Source organism: Prosopis cineraria, unplaced genomic scaffold (assembly GCF_029017545.1).
Source record: "Prosopis cineraria cultivar Desert tree isolate PC_DT_omini unplaced genomic scaffold, ASM2901754v1 PC14, whole genome shotgun sequence".
NCBI classification, from domain to species: Eukaryota; Viridiplantae; Streptophyta; class Magnoliopsida; order Fabales; family Fabaceae; genus Prosopis; species Prosopis cineraria.
The window spans coordinates 29,132,882-29,138,800 of record NW_026555345.1 but is presented as its reverse complement, the minus strand read 5'-3'; the positions used below and the strand labels follow the sequence as shown (position 1 = coordinate 29,138,800).

At 37.1% G+C, this 5,919-nt stretch overlaps 1 long non-coding RNA gene across 1 annotated transcript; it reads left to right on the top strand.

Moving 5' to 3' along the window:
* Positions 1–765: 765 nt before the first annotated feature.
* Positions 766–2,307, top strand: LOC129292668 (uncharacterized). The gene is made up of 3 exons (XR_008588930.1): positions 766–925; positions 1,590–1,655; positions 2,200–2,307. It is a non-coding gene; the product is annotated as an uncharacterized LOC129292668 (long non-coding RNA).
* The last annotated feature ends 3,612 nt before the right edge of the window (positions 2,308–5,919 follow it).

The following is a 5,919-nucleotide window of genomic DNA, read 5'->3' as shown; positions in this document are numbered from 1 at the left end:
TATAAATTCGCACCTAAAATATCCAAAAATTAAATAAGTAAGTCGCTAGCTTAGAATCATAATCCTATAGCCATAATATTCGTTTCTTCCTAAATAATCATCTAAACCTCAAAAATCAATATATATTTTCAGATTTTAGTTTAGAATTTGATCCATAAGAACAAAATTTATACTCTAGATATTTATTATACTACTTAACAACCTAAAAAACCATATTATTCAACATCAATTCATTCCTCTTCCAAATCTTAAATTCTCTACCACCACAAACTCAGAAATCAAAGAGGAAGGAATCACCAAGAAAATTTTTTAAACACATATACTTAATTTTGAAAACGTTGAACATCACACCCTAAATAGTTCTATTAAAACATTTTTAACATCCTGATTTTTATATAATAAAGAAATTGTGGAATTTAGGTTTTGAGGAAAAAATGATAATAATAGGAATTTATATTATTTGAGGTTATTTAGAAATAATATTATGATTAGGTATTTAATTATGAATTTAAAAATTTAAATTTAAAATCACATAAGCAATATTTAGTTAAGATATAATACATAAATAATTTTTTTTATGTGTGTGTTAAAAAAAAAAGAGAAGGTAGAAGGAACAAAAAAAAGGGGGGGTGGGGTGGAAGGTTGTTGTTTCTAAGTCCCACATTGGTTAGATGAGGGAAGAGAAGAGGTGCCTTCATGTATAAAAAGGGAGGGGGTGTGTGCATTAGGAAGCATGAGAGGCTAAGATGCAATTTAGAGAAATTGCAACTTTGGGCCCAAAGGTTTGAATAATTAAATTCAAACCTATAGTTTTTTTTAATATAATTTTGGGACTCACAATCCCATTTTTATATTATTTTTCTCTCTTCCTCTCACGTTGCTCGGCGTTTTCTCGCAAGGGGGGATTATTTTCTTTTTTCTTCAGGTATGTTCTAACTTTCCTGTTTAGATTAGCATTTAAAAATTTATTTAATTACAAAATTAATTTTATAGTTATTTTCTAAATAATATTAGCTTTCTAGTGATATGATTATTTTGTAGGATAGAGTAAATATTTTGATTAGGATTTTTCTATAGGATAGTTAATCTGATGATATGATGGATTAAAAATATAGGTTAAAATTCTTAGGGATATAATAAATATTATAGAATATTTTCTTGAGGTTGAAACTCATGTTTAAGAATTTTTGAGTTAAAATCTAGATCTATATGGTTGAATTTATGTGGAATCTGAGATGTAGGGATAAACCTATGATTATTAAATATTTATTTAAGTATGAATAGGTATTTTTGAGGTTATAGAAAGGTGATTTGAGGCTTCAGGATAATTCTAAAATTTTTAATTTATTTTTGGATGAATTTTTAGAATGTAGAAGGATGAAATTGTGATACTAGAAGTGAATTGAGGATAAAAAAAAATAGTTCATTAGGGTACGAGAATTTTAGAAAAGAATTTGGGAAGTTAAATGAGGCATAAATCTTAAATTAGTGTTAATATGGACTATAGATTAAGACTTTCTAACTCTTTAAATTAGAGTTATTTATTTTAATGTAAAATTAATATATAGTATTGTGAAATAATTATGTAGATTATATTGACAAAGATAGTGGTGAAAAAGGAGTTGTGAAGGGGAACTTGTTATTCAAGACACAAGGTAACCATTATTAATGTGTTGTGATGAGTGTGTTTGTGAATGGTTATGTGTTGTTTTGTTGTTTGGAAAAATTATGAATTATTGAAAATAAATACTGTATATACTTGTTTGAAATTATTGCCAAGTGGGTTAAAAATTTATTTTTTTTATCATGATGAGATATTATTGTTCGGATATATTCCTGTTTGGATATTTGAATGATGCATGACTTGTCAGGGTATTTTAATGTATGGTGTTAATGGGAATTTCTGTTCGGTTAATTATTACCACGTGGTAAGCCCTCATTGGACCCAATGAGTGGCGTGTCGCTTGGTCCAACTCACCTTTGGCCGGGTGATTTGGCGTCCGAGCATGGTGAAAGGAGGATATAAGGTGCAGTCATGCAATTAAATACTTGTTCGGTTTGTTTGAAAATATTGTTCGGTTAAATGTTGTGTGCCCACTTAGCAATCGCATGATTAGTTACATCCGCATGCATCATTACATATTATTTTTGGTTACTGGGACTTTTAAGTCTCATTCCCCGTGGTTAATATTTTTACAGGAGCGAATCCGGCCGAGAAAGCACCAGAGGTGTAATTATGGTGTATGAGACACCATCTTTTACGTTGCCTCTTATTTTGGATTATACAATGTATCTTGTGCCAACTTACGGGACTTTGGACATATCTTGTCTATGGAGCATGAAACTCTAATCCTTTTTATTAAATGCATTATATGTCCAAGAGGATTATGTCTGTCCCTTTTGATTCATGACCTAATTTAATAACATGCTATGAGGATCATGTCTGTCCCTCATGGTTCTAATTACTTTTTGAGATATTTAAGACCTGTGTATTTGTCTTGGATGTTCATGGTAGAAATTTTTTACCATGATAGGGTATGATAAGGGTTCAATGAAAAAAAATGATTTCTTGAATTAATAACTTGCGAAAAATCGGTTTGTAAATTTGAGGTGTTACATATTGGTATCAGAGCATATAGTCGGTTGGCAATATACATTGTTATGGTGCTTCTCATTGTATGGCCATGATATAGCTAGGCTAATTTTATTATTTATATCTTGTATCCTTTAGGAGGGGAGAGAAAATGCCTGTTACTCGTGGTAACTCAGGATTCCAACATGAGCACCTGCCACCGCCACTGCCAAATGAGGAGCCTGACTTGGCGGAATTAAGAATGCTTGTAAAAACATTAACAGACAAGGTTCAAGGATACGAACAAGAGTTGACGGAGCTAAAGAGGCAAAAGGTAACTGAAAATGGAGATAGGGCTCATGTTGAGAGTCATGTGGGGGAAGGCAGTTCCTCACATCCTGCCACTCTGAGAGATCATGAGTCTAGAAGGAAAGAAATTAGGCAGGAGGAACAGAGAGCCCCACCGACCATTACTGATGTGTGGGAAACTGTTAGGAAGTTTAACCCTCCTACGTTTGATGGTAACCTTAAACCATCCGTGGTAGAGGAATGGGTGAAGAGACTCGAATCCATCTTTCGAGTAGTCACATGCACCAGCAATCAAAAAGTACAAGTAGCATTAGTGCTCCTAGTGAAAGGAGCAAGAGATTGGTGGGAGACAGCAGGGCCCAGGGATGATTCTACACTCACCTGGGAGGAATTCAAGGAAAAATTATTCAGGCATTACTTTCCATCAGAGTTAAGGTCTGAGAGGAAGCGGAATTCCATGCCTTTAAGCAAGGGAACCTCGATGAGGACACATTCATTGCTAAGTTTCAGGAGTTATCTAGATACTCCACGTACCTGCAGTATAGGGATGATTCCGAATGGAAGGCTAAGCGCTTATTGGAGAAGGCTAGACCAGAATTGAGGGAACAATTGGCTCATCTAGATATCCGAGATTATGATGAAATGTGCATAAAAACTACAAGTAGTAGCTCGCAGTAAGAAGGAGGTTGAGAGAGAGAAGAGGGGTTATTCATATAGTAGACCCCCAACCTACCCTCGACCCACCGGAGGCATTATGAAGAAAAACCATCAGGGTTCGAGTAGCTCATGGAACCAAGGAAGGCAGAAGGGTCCATTTCAAAGGGGCCAAGGACAGAGGAGCTATCATAGTAGTTATTACGGGTCACAGAGGAGCCCAACAGTATCTACCCCTGCCCCGAGTACAGCGAGCTCTCAACAGTGCACTAAATGCGGGCGTCGTCATTTCGGACAGTGCTGGGTCTGTTACATTTGTGGGAAACCCGGTCACATTGCAAAGTTTTGTGGGACAACCAGGGCTCAAATATGAAGAACCCTTCCCAACATCCTACTGTCTCTGGTCGTGTGTTTGCTCTTACTCAGGACACCATGAACTCCCCAGATGCCATTAGAGGTAACATCAAAATCCTTCATCATGATATTGTTGCACTATTTGATTCGGGTGCTACACACTCTTTTATTTCTGAAACTTGTGTAAAGAACCTTGATTTGCCTGTGTGTATTTTACCGTTTGATATGAATGTGTCTACTCCTGCGGGAGAATCTGTGAGGACCGCTAAGGCATGCCTTAACCTAGTAGTCGAGTTTAAAAATAGGAAAACAACTATGGACTTAATTATCCTACCACTGAGAGGTATGGATGTAATTGTGGGAATGAATTGGATGGCTGCAAATGGTGCTATCCTAGATTGTAGAGAGAGGAGTGTGTCTTTATCTTCTTTGTCGGTGACCCCAGTCGAGACTCAAGATCATGTTTTCTTGTCGGCGGCGCAAGTTGATAGATGTATGAAGAAGGGTTGCCAGGCCTACATGGTTTTCTTCTCTATCCAAGCTGAGATTGATGAAGGCGTGAAGAATATCCCAATTGTCAAAGAATTTGCGGATGTATTTCCAGACGAAGTCTCCGGTTTACCCCCAAAGCGCGAGGTAGAGTTCTCAATTGAATTGGTACCCGGTACAGGGCCAATTTCTAAGGCTCCTTATCGGATGTCCCCTTCAGAGTTAGCGGAACTGAAAAAGCAAATGAAGAGCTACTTGAGAAGGGTTTCATCAGACCGAGTGTTTCACCTTGGGGATCTCCAGTCCTTTTTGTAAAGAAGAAGGACGGAAGCCTCCGATTGTGCATTGATTATAGACAATTGAACAAAGTAACCATCAAGAACAAATATCCACTTCCGAGAATCGATGATTTGCTGGATCAGCTTGTGGGATCCGCAGTTTTCTCAAAGATTGACTTAAGGTCAGGGTACCACCAATTGAGAGTGAGAGCAGAGGATATACCTAAGACAGCATTTCGGACGAGATATGGGCATTATGAATTCATGGTGATGCCGTTTGGACTTACGAATGCTCCTGCGGTATTCATGGATTACATGAATAGGATCTTTCGACCCTATTTAGATAAGTTTGTAGTAGTGTTTATTGATGACATTCTTATTTATTCAAAGGATGAGGAGGCTCATGGTGAACATTTAAGAATCGTCTTGCAAGTTTTGAGGGAACATAAGCTTTATGCCAAATTAAGCAAGTGTGAATTTTGGCTCCAAGAAGTAAAGTTTTTGGGCCATGTTGTGTCCAGAGATGGAGTTGCGGTGGATCCTAGCAAGATTGATGCAGTGATGAAGTGGGAACAGCCAAAATCTGTTACAGAGATACGAAGCTTTTTAGGTCTAGCAGGTTATTATCGTCGCTTTATTAAGGGATTTTCGCAAATTGCGATGCCCTTAACTAAGCTAACTAAGAAGGATGCCCCATTTATTTGGACTGACAAATGTGAAGCTGCTTTCCAAGAATTGAAAAAGAGGTTAACCACTACTCCAGTATTGACTATTCCTGACCCTGTGGTGCCGTACACTCTGTACACTGATGCTTCTTTAAAGGGTTTAGGATGTGTTTTGATGCAAAATGACCGAGTGGTTGCCTATTCCTCCAGACAGTTGAGACCACACGAGGAAAATTACCTTACTCATGATTTGGAGTTAGCTGCAGTTGTGTTTGCTCTAAAGATATGGAGACACTACTTGTATGGATCTAAGTTTCAAATCTTCAGTGACCATAAGAGCCTGAAGTATTTATTTGATCAAAAAGAGCTTAATATGAGGCAGCGACGATGGATGGAATTTCTAAAGGATTATGACTTTGAATTACATTACCATCCGGGTAAGGCTAACGTGGTAGCTGATGCCTTAAGTAGAAAGACTATTCATGCTGCACATTTGATGGTTCATGAATATCATTTATGGAACAGTTTTCATGATGTTCCAGTAGATGTGATTGAACATCAAATGGCCGCACTCCAGGTAGCAGACTTTGAGAGCAAA